The following is a 17,983-nucleotide window of genomic DNA, read 5'->3' as shown; positions in this document are numbered from 1 at the left end:
AAAACACTTCTGATCCCAATGATTCTGAGAATTCACAACCACGGCAAAATCTACTAACAACGATGGAGAAAACAATGCAGTCGTATCCAAGAGAAAGCACAGAGTGGGAGATTCTCTTAGTATATAGATATGTTCAGCTTTGGTTCACACCCGTGACAAAAGTTAAAGTAACGGAACCAGCCACTTCCTGTAAACTGGTAATCTATCACCAAGACATACTGAGGCATCTGCTCCACACATATATGCACAGAGGATAGAGACACAGAATTAATGTATAAGGCCTCATGCACACAAACTTTGTTTGTTTCAGTGTCCGTTCCGGGTTTTTTTGCGGATAGGATGCAGACCCATTCATTTCAATGGATCCGCAAAAAATGTGGACAGCACACCATGTGCTGTCCGCATCAGTATGTCCGTTTCGTAGTCCCGCAAAAAAAAAAAAAAAAAAAAAAAAAAAAAAAAAAAATATAGAACATGTCCTATTCTTGCCCGTTTTAGGCATTGTTACAATGGATCCGCCCAAAAAACGGATGGCATCCGTATGCCATCCGTTTTTTTTTTACGGATCCGCAATTTGCGGACCGCAAAACACATATGGTCGTGTGCATGTAGCCTAAAATATATGTCGAAAATGGAGAATACAACTCTCTAAAACTGCCAGTAAGATTACAGATGGCTGTGAACAACCCCCTCAACTACTCCTTCTACATGCACAGTGGCTAAGCATGTATGTCAACCTACTGCCAGACATCGCTCCCTAGAAAAAAAGAGAAGCTTGATGAAATCCAACATCTGGTGTGGGTTCCACACATATGGAGAGAAGACAGAGACCCCTGAACTGTCAAGTGAGGTGCAGAATGTTCATGCCTCTCCATTCACTTCTATGAGAGATACAAATACGGTGGAGTAAGCCTGGCCCCGATTCTCCACATAGGCTCTGGTTCCACAAATTGAAACCTGCATTTATCAGACAAAAATCACATGAAGAGTCAATATAAAAATATATTTGAGATGGCCACTTTCCACAATGGACAAGTGACCATACTCAAAATTCTGTTCTTTTCCGAAGGTCTAAAAAGCTGGAAAAATGTAGTCAAAATGACTAGTGTTATTCCAATCTCCTAAAAAGACATACCTTTGTCTTCAAGAGGGTAAGCAATGAGCTCCTAGCAAGCTCTGCCTCTGATGCCACCGGATGTAAGGAAGCTACCCCAAGTCAATGTTCGACCTTTTGAAAGGCTTTGAGATAGGACTTGGATAATAAAATTTGGCCATTTATCAGGCCAAACCACATTAGATTAACAGGTATCTTCTCTAGTCTACTTTCACACTCGCGTTTTGGCTTTCCGTTGCTTTAGTTAAAAGACAAACACAACCATATGGAGAGGGCACAAAACACGTCGGGACATCAAGTTATAGCATTACAAGTAGTGGAAAGGGTGGGATGGAGAAACAAGTATACATAAATACAAAATCAAACCATGTGGCTCCCCCACCTAGAAAAACAAAAAACATGATTTACAACATATACATAATACAGAGCCGGCTAGTGGCACCTCCAAGAGACCCCGACACGGCTTTTGCACCAGCTTCCTTTGCATATGTTGAGTGCCTGGGCTTGTCCCATCTAGGAGTTATTCATTTTCGACACTTACATTTTATTCGCGCTGTACAATTGTATTCCGGTTTTGTATTTTATCACTCTGTACCCTCTTTTACCACTTTAGTTAAAAGGTTGAAGATATTTTTTAGTTTAGCAGAAAAAAAAAAAGCTCCATGAGGTGTATACAGTTCCCCAGAAGTAGCACTCCATTTTTGTTGGAAGAGTAAAAATACTCCTCTTACCCTTTTTGAGGAGTATTTTTAGCCGATAAGGAGTACGAAAGTTACAGTAATTCAAATAGTTAATACGAAGGCCTACATAACATTAAAGGGGTTTTCTCAACACGCAGGTTTATACTTACCTGCTCCCGGCTCGCCGTCCACTTCCTTCTTTCGGCACTCGGCAGGGGGCGGGCTCCATCTTCATTGATGTCTTCTCCCGGCCGGGCCGTGCGCTGTACTGAACGCGCACGCTGAGTCCGCGCATGCGCCCTGGTGACTTCTTCCTGGCCAGAATACTATACTTGCCTGGAAGAAGTCACCAGGTGGCCGTAACCAGGGAAGACGGAAGACAGTCAGGTAAGTATAGGTTTATTTTTTTCTAAGGGGTGGGGATTTGTTAATTAAATATATTTAGAAAAATGATCACTGTTAAATCATTAACAGATTTAGGCTACTTTCACACTAGCGTTCGATCGGATCCGTTCTGAACGGATCCGCTCATATTAATGCAGACGGTGGCTCCGTTCAGAACGGATCCGTCTGCATTATATTGGCAAAAAATGGCTAAGTGTGAAATTAGCCTGAGCGGATCCGTCCAGACTTTTACATTGAAAGTCAATGGGGGACGGATCCGTTTGAAGATTGAGCCATATTGTGGCATCTTCAAATGGCTCCGTCCCCATTGACTTACATTGTAAGTCTGGGCGGATCCGCACGCCTCCGCACGGCCAGGCGGACACCCGAACGCTGCAAGCAGCGTTCAGGTGTCCGCCTGCTGAGCGGAGCGGAGGCTGAACGCCGCCAGACTGATGCAGTCTGAACGGATCCGCATCCATTCAGAATGCATCAGGGCTGGACGGAAGCGTTCGGGTCCGCTCGTGAGCCCCTTCAAACGGAGCTCACGAGCGGACAGCCGAACGCTAGTGTGAAACTAGCCTTAACTGTAAACATTAAGATGATAATACCCCTTTCGCGGCACGGCGAAATAGCAGCAGGAAGGATCCGACAGGGTGAACAGCCTGTCTGATCCGTCCTGCAGCAAGTGTGAAAGTACCCTAATAAAAACTGATTTAAATAATAAATAAAAAGTGATTGCTGGAGTCTGTTACCGCCAAATTGGTTTCATAGTAATAATACTGCCAAGTAGGGTAGATGCCTTGAAACATAACTATATCTATTCCTAAAAATTCACTCCTCTATTCCTGAGCTTTTGGGGGCGCAGTCGCTCCACAATAATACCCTTTTGCTTGATCAACAGTCCCTGAGATTTCAACAGAAGGCAGGTGGACCAAATAGAACATCCCCGCCCATAGAGCACTGAAAATCTTATATGCAAAAAAATAAGGCCTCATCCACACAAGCGTTGTTTGGGTCCACATCCAAGCCGCATAGGCATTTCTATTATGGGCAGCCCGTTCCGTTCAACAAATTGCGGAACGCACACAGTCGTGTGCCTAAAAGGCATTTCTCAGGATTAGGCCTCCCGCACACAAACGTGTGCGCCCCGTGGCCGTCCTGATGCCCGCCAATTGCGGTCCGCATAGCACAAACACCGACCGTGGGGCAGCCGCAGCGGATCTCGGACCCATTCACTATAATGGGTCCACAATCCGCCAGTTCCGCAAAAAGATAGGACATGTATCTTTTTGCGGAACGGAAGTACGGGACAAAACCCCACTGAAGCACACTGTAGTGCTTCCGTAGAGTTCCGTTCCCCACCATTCCGCATCTTCGGATTTGCGGACCCATTGAAGTGAATTGGTCCACATCAGTGATGCGGAATGCCCACGGAACGGTGCCCGTGTATTGCAAATCTGCGATACGGCAAAGGGGCGCACACGTTCGCGTGCAGGAAACCTTATAGGACCACATTTTCACAAGAAAGGTACTGTATGTTTCAGGGCCCTACCCTACATGGTGGTATGCTCACTGATTTTGGAGGGGACAGACTCCCTTTAAATCTGTACATTCAAACAATGAAGGCAATAGAACAGAACAGTAACTTGTGGCCAGAAGCCCTTCCTTTTACTTCAATATCTTTATGTGGTTTATGCGTCAAGCAGACACCTGAGCCCAGTGTGGTCAAAACGGCGGAAACGTTGGTGGTTAGACATTTAGTCATAGATGTTAAAAATACTGAATAGGCTTTAGTAGTAAATAACTACTAGACAACAATAACACCCAGCAGACATGTCATCTGTTTGACCTATAAGGTAACTGTGGTTATAAGGTATATGCAGGCATCTCATGGACATTTCTATCAATATCATTTGTTTAAAGGGTTGTCCAGTTATGGAACATTTTTAACTGTGGGCAGCTTACACCTGCTGAAATAAACCATACTCACTCGTCCCCCTCTGAAACTGGAGTGAGCGATACTCCTTGGAACGGCTCATCACACCGATGTATCAAATTTTCTTAATAGGGCATTTTCATACTGCCACACAGGGTGGCTGTACTACATGAACACATTGGACTGGCCCACCAGAGTAGCAGGATATGTACTGGTGGGCCCATGATCTGATACCATAGAAGGCCCCAAAGGCTCAGGTGACAAAATGTATTTGGAGCCAATAACTTGTAACTAGGGTTTATTTTTTAAAATCAAAACCTATTGGACATTATTGGTGATATAGGGGTTGGTGGGCCCAAAGAAACCCCAGTCCGACCCTGTCTGTGGCCAGCGCAACAGGGTGAAAAGTAAGAGATTATAGAGGGTTACAACATAGCACTCATTGATAGTAAATCATTCTTCAGATGCCAGCAACAACCCCATAATAAACTATGGGATCAGTTCTGGCATCCGTTTCCTTCCAGTGTCTCTGTACTACACCGGATGGCTCGCTACATGTAAACTCAGTCTTAGGGCCCTTTCACATGACCGTATGCCCTCCAAGACATACAGTCCGTCAGCGGGCCATATGTCCCGAAGCGGCATGGATTGTGCGCATGGGAGTGCACAGCATCATAGATTACAATGATACTGTGCAGGTCAGGCCGCCAGCGGGGCTATTGTCCTGTACTTATATGATCATACAAGTGCGGGACAAAAGTGCACGTATCACAGTAACCTATGATGCTGTGCGCTCCCCTGCACACGACCAATGCCGCGCCGGGACATATGGCCCGCTCACGGTGCATCTGGACAGCATTCACAGAACTACAGGAGGTACAAAAGAAAACATCTGTACCACGATAATGAACAAACATTACTCTCCTGGTACAGTCCCCTTGCTCTATTGTCGATGCTCTGGTGGTCTCAGTTTGCTTTCCTCCAGCAGAGGACTGGCCTCAGGATCCATGATTACTAGCTTATGACATTTCCTGCAGTTGGTCCAATGTCTTCAACTCTTGGACAGCCTCCTTAAATCCGTACTCATGTGAGAGTCAGGAACTTTGAAACATTTCCAGCTCCAGTCAAACCATGTCTGGCTGTCAAGAGAAATCTCAAGTCAGAACGACATAGGAACGGTGTCAAAGCCAGGAAATTATATTTTAGTGGAAGACTGTATTTTTGGTCCATGCTGATCCTCATTTTTGTTTTTTGATCGCAACACATTCATTTCTATGGGTCACAAAAGATTCGGACAGCACACATTCTGCAAATTATTTAAATAAAAGGGGACCACGAAAAGTGTGGGATGCACACAGCCAATATCTGTATTTTGCGGATCCGCGGTTTGTGGTCCACAAAATACATACGGTCATGTGCATGAGGCCTAAAAACAATAGTAGCACTGCCAATCGCCAGATCATCAATATACTGTATTTTTCGCTTTCTAAGACGCAATCCCCCCCCCCCCCCCGAAAGTGGGGGGGGGGGGGGGGGAAGAGAGAGTAGAGCAGTTCTACTTCTACTCTGCCGCTCACATATACTGCTGATTGTTGGTGAGCGCAGGCGGGAACTGACGCCTCCACCAATAAACCTACTCCCTCCAGTCCGGCTACAAGCGATGTTGCTACAGAGCACCTCTTATGTCAGATAGGAGGAAGGATGACGTTTTAGTGGCCTCTGTCGCCCTATGCTATCCCCTGCACTGTCACCTAAAGGCCCTGGGTGAGTGACAGCTTAACAGTGTGTTAAATATGACTAAACCCCCTCAGCCATAGAAATGGACCCATGTACTGCAGTTGAGGGGGTTATAGTCACATTTAATATATGTCAATTTCTGTAAAATCTCTGAACAGTGTTTATATTAAATGTGGCTATAACCCCCCCCATCCTTAAGAATACACCAACGTACTCCAGTACAAGGGGGATTGTAGTCACACAACAGTGCATCATCCACCAATCTCCCAATTAAGCCTTATGCACACGAACGTTGTTTTGGTCCGCATCTGAGCCGCAGTTTTTGCGGCTTGGATGCGGACCCATTCACTTCAATGAGGCCGCAAAAGATGCGGACAGCACTCTGTGTGCTGTCCGCATCCGTTGCTGCGCCAAAAAAAAAAAATATATAACCTGACTTATTCTTGTCCGTTTTGCGGACAAGAATAGGCAGTTATATTAATGGCTGTCCGTGCTGTTCCCCAAATTGCGGAACAAACATGGACGCCATCCGTTTTTGTGGATACGCAATTTGCGAACTGCAAAACACACAACGGTCGTGTGCATGTAGCCTTATCCTCATAACAGTGTGTCATCCGTAGATCCCCCATAACAGTGTTATATATCCTGTTATTTGGTTCAAAATATTTTTTTCCTATTCTCCTCTAAAACCTAGGTGCGTCTTATCATCGGGTGCATCTTATAAAGCGAAAAATATGGTACTAGTACAAAATATAGAGTAATCCAGGTTTGTACATCCATGCACCCGTGTGCCCACCAACACAATGCTCTGCTGACACGGTTTTCTAGCAGTGCACATGGACAATGGGAGCAGAAAATGCTTTTGCTCATCACAAACAACAATAAAATGAACGTACCGAGAGAACAGACGCTTTCTCTATGAGGTCCATTAATAACCGTGAATTCCTATACTTTTTTAAAGAAGAACTGTCACCTAAATATACTGGCCTGTGGAAAGGCGGGATATTAAAGGGTCCGTTCTGCAATATAGCCCGTCAATCACTGCTTTGAGAGGCGGGGGTCTGCTCTTCGATTTACAGCTCACATAACAGTCCGCTATATTCACTAATGCCTCCTACAGCGCTGATCTCATGCATTTCGAGGGGAGAAGCACTGCAATAACCGGATTCGTCCACTACACGCAATAGAAAGAGGCTCCACATAGAGACCTGAGAGGTAGATAAGACATTACTAATTTGTGGTAAGGATTCAGAAGAAGTTCTTTCCAGCTCTATGCCAAGTCCAGGCACATTGTTCAATGCACCCCGCGGGTTACTACTGAAACTTTGGATGTATGTACAATGATATCATGCGAACCGTATCTACTGGTGAGGGTTGCACAATCTTTCAATGAAACACAAAGTATTATAGTAGGATGAAGAAACATAAGATGTCCAAGGAATCCAGTCAGCAACAGAGCAGCTAGCGGTCAGGTACAAAACTAGTAGTAGAGACCTCATGTTCTACACCAGATTGTCTCACCAGTCAGTCGGTGATGCTACTATCCTATTTAGAGCGCAAACGGTATATAGGAAACCACAAGACTTTCTTAGAACAATCAAGCAGAGGTTTCTTAAGCATTAAAGGGGCATTCCCTACGCAGAGATTATAGCGCACTAGATAGCAATCATTTATGATAGATAAAGGTCATCCAAACCTGCTGATTTCAGAGGGACCTGACGACCATCTTATTTTTATCAGGGCCTCCTGACTCTCCTCCGATGGCTGATGTCAGGAGTGATAAGGATCGGGCAGTTGGATTTTAACATGCCTGATCCTTTTCTTCTCTGGGAAATTAACAAATGACAGAGGAGTCTTGGTAGCGGTGTTCTTTCCTATCTTCACTCGGGACTAGTGTAGAGCGAACTTGTGTTTCAAATTCGGCTTACAAAAAGTTTGGGTTATCTAAGAATTCCGTTAATACTGACCATAACTTATCATCCGTGGTAGCGGAATCCGTAACGAAATTCTTAGATAACCCGAACCTTGTAAACCAAACTTGAAACAACAAGTTCGCTCAACACTAGTCAGGACACATGCAAGATAGCTGTGGTCTCTCCTGACTCCACTATCTAGTCTGTGTGCCCACATGTAAGGTGGCCAAACACACAAGTCTAAAGTCGATTAAAAGAGTCAATTTCAACCAAAATTATTGTTGTTAGTTCATTAGGGGAAATGTAACAATCATTTTTGTAGACTAATACTAAACAGTTGAATAAAACATTTTTCTTTGAAATCGCGTTCCCAGAAAGATCATTCATCCATCGCCTGGTTTCACTGAACATGCATGGTCAGGATGAACAACTATAATGGGCAATATGGACTAAAATGTTAGGGTTGTGTTTGTGAAAGGAACGTTAACCAGACGATTGTTCAACCATCAATCGTCTTGTATCTAATAAGTATAGTCTTCCCCCTTTTATAAGGGGATGGGAGGAAGAGCTAGGTATCACATTTTCTTCTAGTGAGTTGAGAACATTATTATCGCAAACTAATAAAATATCCAGGTGTGTGAGACTGCAGGAGAACTACTATAAAATGGTCACTAGGTGGTACTACACCCCGGTACGGCTCCACAGAATGTTTCCCAACTCCCCGTCTGTGTGCTGGAGGTGTTGCGTTACTGAAGGCTCGTTCAAACACATATGGTGGGACTGTCACTTAATAGAACCCTTCTGGAGAGGTGTTTGCGACGTACTTTCCAAACTACAAGATGGATTGTTCCCCTCTTCACCACAATATTGTCTGATTGGCCTAAGACCACCAAATTGCAGTTCTTCCCATATTAATCGCTTACAACAACACCTCCTGGCAGTGGCCAGACTCCTAGTAGCATCAAACTGGAAGTCAAAACACGTGCCTAGTATCCCACAATGGTTGGCTAGGGTGGATCAGGTGTATAGACTAGAACAAATAGCCCACTGGGAGATAAATAATAATGCTTTGTTTGATAGAGTGTGGGGAAGTTGGAAGAAATTAAGGAATTTCAACTAAACAGATAGGTCCTGATGTGTGGATATAGGCTTATGGCTCTATGGCAGATTGGCTACTTAACCAATTATTAGATCTCAATACCTAATGGTCTGATGAGAAGGTATAAGATGTGTCCTCCTTAACTATGCTCTCTGTCTCATGTCTTAGGTCCTCTGTCATGGCTGAGTTGTCATTTTGGTTGGTTTCTTCTAATGTACAAACTCAAGAAAACTTGTTGGTGTAATAGTCATTACGACCCTGCATTGTGCGGATGTACAAAGTGATGCAATGTCTGTATGCAAAGTATGACTATCTTTTTGATATGTTTAATAAAATATTTTACAAACTAATAAGTATAGTCTCCTTTAGGATTGGTAATGAATGTGATGGCCAACCACGTGTCCACACCGCTCGCTTCATTCCCCTGCAGGGCTCTCAGGAGAGCGTACAGCTGCATGCACCGCCATACACACTCCACCACCTGGAAGGAGGGTCAGGCTGTTTGCATGTAGCCATACAAATGAGACCTGGTAGCCTCAAAAAGAGATTTTCTTTTTAATTTTTTTCTTCTAAATCTGACAGAGCAGGAGTGGATAAATCCCAGGGGCCCTGGTGAAATATTTTTGCTATTTTCATCAGTGGTGCCTAACCATTTTTCGTCTGAAGGCCGCACTAGACTTGGTATAAATTTTGCGGGCCGGAACCAGGTAGCTTTGCCAGAAAGAAATGCAAACGCTGTGAGGGGGCATGAGTGAGCATTACTACTGTGAAGAGGGCACATATCTCGCATAACTACTGTAAGGGGGCACATATCTGGGCATAACTACTGTGAAGAGGGCACATATCTTGGCATTATTACTGTGAGGGTACATGTGATGTATACATGTTTGTAATGTATGTAGTGCGGTATGTGATGATCACACACTGCACTACATACATTACACACATGTATACATCACATACTGCGCTGTCACCTTCTTCTGCAGGTCTACCTTAATGTCTGGTCTTTAGGCTTCAGTCAGATCCTCCACCGCCATGCTTGCGCCGTGTGCCCGACACCATCAGGAGCTGGCCCCTCCTCCTTTCATCTCCCGCCGGATTCTCCTACAGCAGGGTACTCTATCCCTCCAGTGCCTGCCCAATCTTAACAATCAAGGGCGTAGCTAGAAATGACTGGGCCCTATAGCAAAAAAAATTATGGGCTCCCGGATCTCCCACCCAAACACCCCTCCAGGACCTCCCACCCTAACATCCCCCTAAGTGTCGTCCACAGATCCCCCCCCCCCCCTTTCAGTGTCGTCCACAGATCCCCCCCCCCCCTTTCAGTGTCGTCCACAGATCCCCCCCCCCCTTTCAGTGTCGTCCACAGATCCCCCCCTCCTTTCAGTGTCGTCCACAGATCCCCCCCCCTTTCAGTGTCGTCCACAGATCCCCCCCCCTTTCAGTGTCGTCCACAGATCCCCCCCCCCCTTTCAGTGTCGTCCACAGATCCCCCCCCCTTTCAGTGTCGTCCACAGATCCCCCCCCCTTTCAGTGTCGTCCACAGATCCCCCCCCCCTTTCAGTGTCGTCCACAGATCCCCCCCCCCTTTCAGTGTCGTCCACAGATCCCCCCCCCTTTCAGTGTCGTCCACAGATCCCCCCCCCCTTCAGTGTCGTCCACAGATTCCCCCCCCCTTCAGTGTCGTCCACAGATTCCCCCCCCCCCTTCAGTGTCGTCCACAGATTCCCCCCCCCCTTCAGTGTCGTCCACAGATTCCCCCCCCCCCTTCAGTGTCATCCACAGATCTCCCCCCCTTCAGTGTCATCCACAGATCTCCCCCCCCTTCAGGGTCATCCACAGATCTCCCCCCCCTTCAGGGTCATCCACAGATCTCCCCCCCCCCTTCAGGGTCATCCACAGATCTCCCCCCCCCCTTCAGGGTCATCCACAGATCTCCCCCCCCCCCTTCAGGGTCATCCACAGATCTCCCCCCCCTTAGTGTCGTCCACAGATTCCCCCCCCCCCTTCAGTGTCATCCACAGATCTCCCCCCCTTCAGTGTCATCCACAGATCTCCCCCCCCTTCAGGGTCATCCACAGATCTCCCCCCCCCCTTCAGGGTCATCCACAGATCTACCCCCCCCTTCAGGGTCATCCACAGATCTCCCCCCCCTTAGTGTCGTTCACAGATATCCCCCCCACCCAACGCCGCCTCCTAGCTAATTTATTCACTGCACTTGCCTCTGTGAAATTAAAAAGAAGCGCCGTAATCTCGCACAGGCGCCAGGAAGACAGTGCATGTGCACTTCGATGCCTCTTCCAGTGCGCCTGTGCAAGATTACGGCGCTTCTCTTCAATTTCACAGAGGCAAGTGCAGTGAATAAATTAGCTAGAAGGCGGCGCTAGGCGGAGAGATTGCAGGCACAAGCAGCATCGCTTCGGAAGGTCCACAGTAATATGTCCTTCTCTGACAGAGCAGTGTGGGGAAGAGCAGCAGCCACATAACGGGAAGTCCACACAGGATAGAAAAAGCAGTGGCAAGTAACAGGCGGATTTTGTCAGAGTTCACCATATACACTGCAAAGGGTGAAAACCTCAAGCATAAGGCTAGGGCTACACGACACATAGGGCACAACTACACAGCAACATGTGTCGCACCAATGTCGCGCGGCAATTTTTATATTTATTATTAAAACGCCATTCATTCCATAGCGCTGTACATATGAGAAGAGGTATACATACATACATACATACATAATACAGACAATTGCACTAATCATAAACAAGACGAGTTACAAACTGGTACAGAAGGAGAGAGGGCCCTACATGGTATGGGAGAAGGACACAGTAGGTGCGGGTGAAGTTGGTCATGGCGGTATAGAGGCAGCAGGGTCACTGATTGTAGGCTTGTCTAAAGAGGTGGGTTTTCAGGTTTCTTTTGAAGGATTCCACTGTAGGTGGTGAGAGTATGATATGTTGGGGTAGCGCGTTCCAGAGTGTGGGGGATGCACGGGAGAAATCTTGGAGGTGATTTTGGGAAGAGGTGATGAGAGGAGAGATGGAGGTCTTGTGAGGATCAGAGAGAGTGCGTGTGGGCATGTATCGGAAAAGTAGCTCAGATGTAGGGAGGGGACAGGTTGTGGACGGCCTGGTATGTATTTGTTAGGCTACTTTCACACTAGCGTTTTTCTTTTCCGGCGCCGAGTTCCGTCCTAGGGGCTCAAATCCGGAAAAGAACTGATCAGTTTTATCCCCATGCATTCTGAATGGAGAGTAATCTGTTCACGATGCATCAGGATGTCTTATGTTCAGTCTTTTTGACTGATCAGGCTTTTCAGAAAACTGTAGCATGTTGTATTTTTACTTCCGGACAAAAATCCGGAACACTTTGACCTTTTTCCCATTGACTTGCATTAACGCCGGATCCGGTGCCGTGTGTTCCGTCAAACCGGATCCGGCTTTTGCATGTTAAACCCGAAAAATGTGAAAAAAAAGTTAAAGTCCATAAATGGCGGATCCGTTTTTTTCCAATGCATTTTTTCATTGTGATCAAAATCCTAATCAGTTTTCACACGTTTTTCTAGATCCGGCGGGCAGTTCCGGTGACGGCAGACTGGCAAATCTGCAGACTGCTGCCAGAGCCTCAGAGGGGAGTGTGAGCCTTTCAAACACAGTGCCTGTTTCACCTTCCATACTGCCTGCTGGGCGTGACATGTCATCCTGCCAGTACGTTACTTTATAAGTGAAGCATTCATCTGTGCCAGCCACGCCACAAGCAAAAAAACGGTGAGATAAGAATAGAAGATGGGACAACGCCATTGAAATGAAACTGGTATTTCTTAAGACACTGTCCCCTCTGTGCCCAGCACTGCAGAATAGGCAGGTGCCATAAAGGAGTAAGGCTACTTTCACACTAGCGTTCTGCTGTCCGCTCGTGAGCTCCGTTTGAAGGAGCTCACGAGCGGAGCAGAACGCTTCCGTCCAGCCCTGATGCAGTCTGAATGGATGCGGATCCGCTCAGACTGCATCAGTCTGGCGGCGTTCAGCCTCCGCTCGCCTCCGCACGGCCAGGCGGACAGCTGAACGCTGCTTGCAGCGTTCAGCTGTCCGCCTGGCCGTGCGAAGGCGTGCGGATCCGTCCAGACTTACAATGTAAGTCAATGGGAACGGATCCGCTTGAAGATGACACCATATGGCTCAATCTTCAAGCGGATCCGTCCCCCATTGACTTTACATTGAAAGTCTGAACGGATCCGCTCAGGCATCTTGCGCACTTAGAAATTTTTCTAAGTTATTAATGCAGACGGATCCGTACTGAACGGAGCCTCCGTCTGCATTAATATGATCGGATCCGTTCAGAACGGATCCGATCAAACGCAAGTGTGAAAGTAGCCTAACATGCGAGACAAAGCTCCACAACACAGCAGTATAGCGGTTCATGTGTAAGTTCCTCAAACAGTAATTAAATGGGGAAATGAGAGATGAAAGATGTACAGGCCACACAAATCCTGCAGACAGCGCGGAAAATGTCCAGCGAGAAAGCACGGAGGAGACACCACTGTGCAGTTCCTCTTGGTCTGAAACTATGAGGCCACGTAGGCAGAAGAGATGCAGTATTACATGCTTCATTAAATGGCTATCCATGTACTATACGGAAGGCTCAGGTCCACATGATCGGTGGGGGTCTCTGACCTCTGGGACCATCATCAATCCTGAATGAAGAATTCCTTGCTGAGCAGCTCTCTGGGACTAGGACAGACCACCTAAATTAGATCAGTGGGGTCTGACTTACGCCAACCCTGCTGATCAGCTGTGGTAAAGGCCTCGATGTGAGCACTGCATCCTCCTACATGTGTACATCAGGTTGCAGGCCAGTCCATGGTTTTCGTGGTTGCTGTTCTGAGTAATGCAACCTTCAAATGAATCAGCTGACCACAAAGCAGAACTGGGCTTAAAGGGGTATTCCGGTTATGTTATATTCGATCCACAGGGTAGGGGATAGCTATTAGATCGGTGGGAACCCTACCGTTGGGACTCTCGTACTTTGTGAAGACTCCCAAAATGAATGGAGCAGCAGGGGAGTTCTATCGATAGCCAATCCATATGCACTGAACAAAAATATAAACACAACACTTTCGGTTTAGCTCCCATTCTGCATGAGCTGAACTCAAAGATCTTTAACATTTTCTACATACACAAAAGACCCATTACTCTCAAATGTTGTTCACACATCTGTCTAAATCTGTGTTAGTGAGCACTTCTCCATTGCCGAGATAATCCATCCCACCTCCCAGGTGTGGCATATCTAGGTGCTGATTAGACAGCATGAATATTGCACAGGTGTGCCTTAGACTGCCCACAATAAAAGGCCACTCTGAAATGTGCAGTTTGACCACACAGCACAATGCCACAACGTTTGAGGGAGCGTGCAATTGGCATGCTGACTGGAATGTCTACCAGAACTGATACCCGTGCAATGAATGTTCATTTCTCTACTATAAGCAGTCTCCAAAGGCGTTTCAGAGAATTTGTCAGTACATCCAACTAGCCTCACAACTGCAGACCACATCTAACCACACCAGCCCAGGACCTTCACATCCATCACTATGATCGTCTGAGACCAGCCACCCGGACAGCTGCAGCAACAATCGGTTTTCATAACCAAAGAATTTCTGCACAAACTGTCAGAAAAAGTCTCAGGGAAGCTCATCTGCATGCTCGTCGTCCTCATCTGGGTCTGGACCTGAATGCAGTTCGTCGTCTTAACTGACATAAGTGGGCAAATGCTCACATTCGATGCCGTCTGGCACGTTGGAGAGGCGTTCTGTTCACGGATGAGTCCCGGTTTTCACTGCTCAGGGCAGATGGCAGACAGGGTGTGTGGCGTCGTGTGAGTGAGCGGTTTGCCAACATCAACGTTGTGGATCGAGTGGCCCATGGTGGCGGTGGGGTTATGGTATGGGCAGGCGTATGTTATGGATAACGAACACAGGTGCATTTTATTGATGGCATTTTGAATGCACAGAGATACCGTGACGAGATCCTGAGGCCCATTGTTGTGCCATTCACCCACGACCATCACCTCATGTTGCAGCATGATAATGCACGGACCCATATTACAAGGATCTGTACACAATTCCTGGACCCAGTTCTTGCATGGCCAGCATACTCACCGGACATGTCACCCATTGAGCATGTTCGGGATGCTCTGGATCGGCGCATACGACAGCGTGTTCCAGTTCCTGCCAATATTCTGTAACTTCGCACAGCTATTGAAGGGGAGTGGACCAACATTCCACAGGCCACAATCAACAACCTGATCAACTCTATTCGACCGAGATGTGTTGCACTGCGTGAGGCAAATGGTGGCCACACCAGATACTGACTGGTTTTCTGACCCCCTCTAGTAAGGCAAAACTGTACACATTTCCGAGTGGTCTTTTATTGTGGGCAGTCTAAGGCACAGCTGTGCAATATTCATGCCGTCTAATCAGCACCTTGATATGCCACACCTGTGAGGTGGGAGGCATTATATCAGCAATGGAGAAGTGCTCACTAACACAGATTTGTGAACAATATTTGAGAGTAATGGGCCTCTTGTGTATGTAGGAAATGTTTCTGATCTTTGAGTTCAGCTCATGCAAAATGGGAGAAAAACTGAAAGTGTTGCATTTATATTTTTGGTCAGTGTATATTGATGACATCCATCAGGATAGGTCCTCAATATCAGACTGGCAGGGGACCAACTCTCTGTACCCCCGCCGATCAGCTGCTTGACAAGGAGGCGGCACTCGTGCACCCGCTGCTTCCTGCTCATTACACTATGTGCCGTTGTCAAGTGAACGGAGCGAGTACTCGTCTTCACACTGCACTTCTAAGACAAAGTGCAGTGTAATGAAGAGGAAGCGGCACTGGCATGGAGCACTGGCTGATCGGCAGGGGTGCCAGGATGCCCACCAATCAAATATTGATGGCCTATCCTGACAAAAGGTCATTAATATGTATGTCAGGAACAACCCCTTTAAACGGTTATTCCCATCTCAGATATTGGAGGCATATCACTAGGGCAGTGATGGCACTCCAGCTGTGGTGAAACTACGACTCTCAGCATGCTCCATTCATTTCTATGAAGTACTAAAAGCCAAGCAAGTCTGAATGAATGAAGGGCTGACGCACATCATGCCCGATGCGCCCTCCAAGACGTTGCAGGCTCTGTTCTAAGCATAGGTGCAGGTCCTAGAGGTCTGACCCGCACCTATCAGACATTGGGGGCATACCCTAGCGTGATGAGCAGCCTCTACAAAGGAGACGACGCTCAGGTCATTTTGGAGAGAAAACAGCCCTCTCAAAACACTGATGGGCAGGGGTGTGGGGAGTCGGACCCCCATTGATCCGACATTGATGACCCATCCTGAGGATATCCCCTAATAATTTGACAACTCAGTCAGTGGAAATGTGATCCCTTGTGTCTCTCCGCCATCAGATCACACAGACGCTGCAGCTGCACATACTGTACATGCACCAACCTGCGGCGTCCGGCCCACATAACTCGTCACAGATCTGCCGCATTTGCCATCCACTTCCCCTTCTGCAACATATGCTGTGCAGTGCCCAGCCTACCAGTGCCAGGTGACTCTAAAGTACATAGACGCCACAGTATGGTATGTTACTGTGCAAAACATTCCATCACCTGCAGTATTCATGCATGTCGGGCACATCAAGGGCGTCAATCAACGCAAGTCTGCCAGTTTCACAGTGAAATAAGTGATGGGCACAGATGCCATCAGCAATATGCATGGCACTTTTTACCAGTGTCAGGATAGGGGGGCTGCATGGCTTTCTATTTATTAAGGGGGTTCTCCTCAGACCATTCATGGGGGATATGGCACAGCCCAGGCTGGAAATGTGCCAACTGTGTGACTCGGTGGCACCACCAGCAGCAGTCCTGTCACCTTTAGCATCACCCTTGGCACAACTCACAGGTGGTGGTGAAGGGGCACCCTGGCAGCCACACAACTTCTCCCACTTGTCACAGCCCCACCTAGGGCGGAAGCAGCACCCCTGACACGACCCACGGCCACACACAGGCTGCGCGCGGAGAGAGGGGCTCGGGGGGCGTCCGTGTCGCTTACCCGTAACTTGCTGCTCCTCTGCCGCCAGTGACGAGCTCCTTCCGGGGGCTGCTGCCGCTCTCCCGGCCTCTGCACAACTCTTTACTTCACTTTTACCAGGCCGAAACTTCCTAGAGAAACCGAGGAAACACCCTTCCTCCCAGGCCGGAGAGCGGTGGGCGGGGCCTCCTCCAACCACTCCTCCCTGGCTGTACACACGGGCCGCCGTGTCGCCTCCTTCTCTGAGGCACACTGCTCGTGTCACCTCCCCAGTGTCCACCTTTTGGACCCCAGTCCCTCTGTCTGTCTTTTTGACATGAAATAAATTAGCATTAACCCCTTCTATCCCTGGCCAGTTTTCACCCTCCTGCCCAGGCCATTTTATTGCAAATCTGACATGTGTCACTTTACGTGGTAATAACTGCAATGCGTTTACTTATCCAAGCCATTCCGAGATTGTTTTCTCGTGACACATTGGGGGCTATTTACTAAACATGTTGCGTCAAAATGATGGTGTAAAATGCACCAAAAATATCAACTTTTCTACACAATTTTCGCCATAAAGAATGCATCATCACGACAGAAATGAGTTACAAATGTCAAAGTGGGCGGGGCTATCAAACTGGCGCATATTACGGCTCGTGATCATCCTCTTCTTGGCAGAAATGGCTCAAACAGTTGCGGACAATTAAGCCAGCCTATGTGGTGGTGTTTTGTGTAAAAAGTCAAATTTATGGCATAAAGATGCGACTTTTAGTCAAAAAGTCTAATTCATGAATAGAAAACCAACTTGTCGTGGGAACAAGTGATACGTCAGTGTTAAAACAGGACGCATTTATTTTTATCTAATAGAAATGATCTAAACAGCACGGTTTTGTCAGCAAATTGACATTCAACAAGAACGTCCCGAGTCTGAGACAAAAGTTGCAATTTACCACAGGAAATGTCGCAAATATGCTTCAAAAGTCACAAATATGTTTCAAAAACTCTCAAGTGCGGTCTGGCAGGGGTGGCTGAAATGGCGC

At 47.1% G+C, this 17,983-nt stretch overlaps 1 protein-coding gene across 2 annotated transcripts in view; it reads right to left on the bottom strand.

Moving 5' to 3' along the window:
• The window catches only part of CYFIP1 (cytoplasmic FMR1 interacting protein 1), a 116,742-nt gene extending 99,597 nt beyond the window's left edge, over positions 1-17,145 (bottom strand). For both annotated transcript variants that reach the window (XM_044288152.1, XM_044288151.1), the window contains exon 1: positions 16,980-17,145. The gene's annotated coding sequence lies outside the window, so the exon portion shown is untranslated. The remainder of the gene's footprint in view (positions 1-16,979) is intronic.
• Between the last annotated feature and the right edge of the window lie 838 nt (positions 17,146-17,983).

Source organism: Bufo gargarizans, chromosome 3 (assembly GCF_014858855.1).
Source record: "Bufo gargarizans isolate SCDJY-AF-19 chromosome 3, ASM1485885v1, whole genome shotgun sequence".
Classification (NCBI taxonomy): Eukaryota; Metazoa; Chordata; class Amphibia; order Anura; family Bufonidae; genus Bufo; species Bufo gargarizans.
Note: the sequence above shows the minus strand (reverse complement) of the source record. Positions and strands in the feature narration are given on the sequence as shown.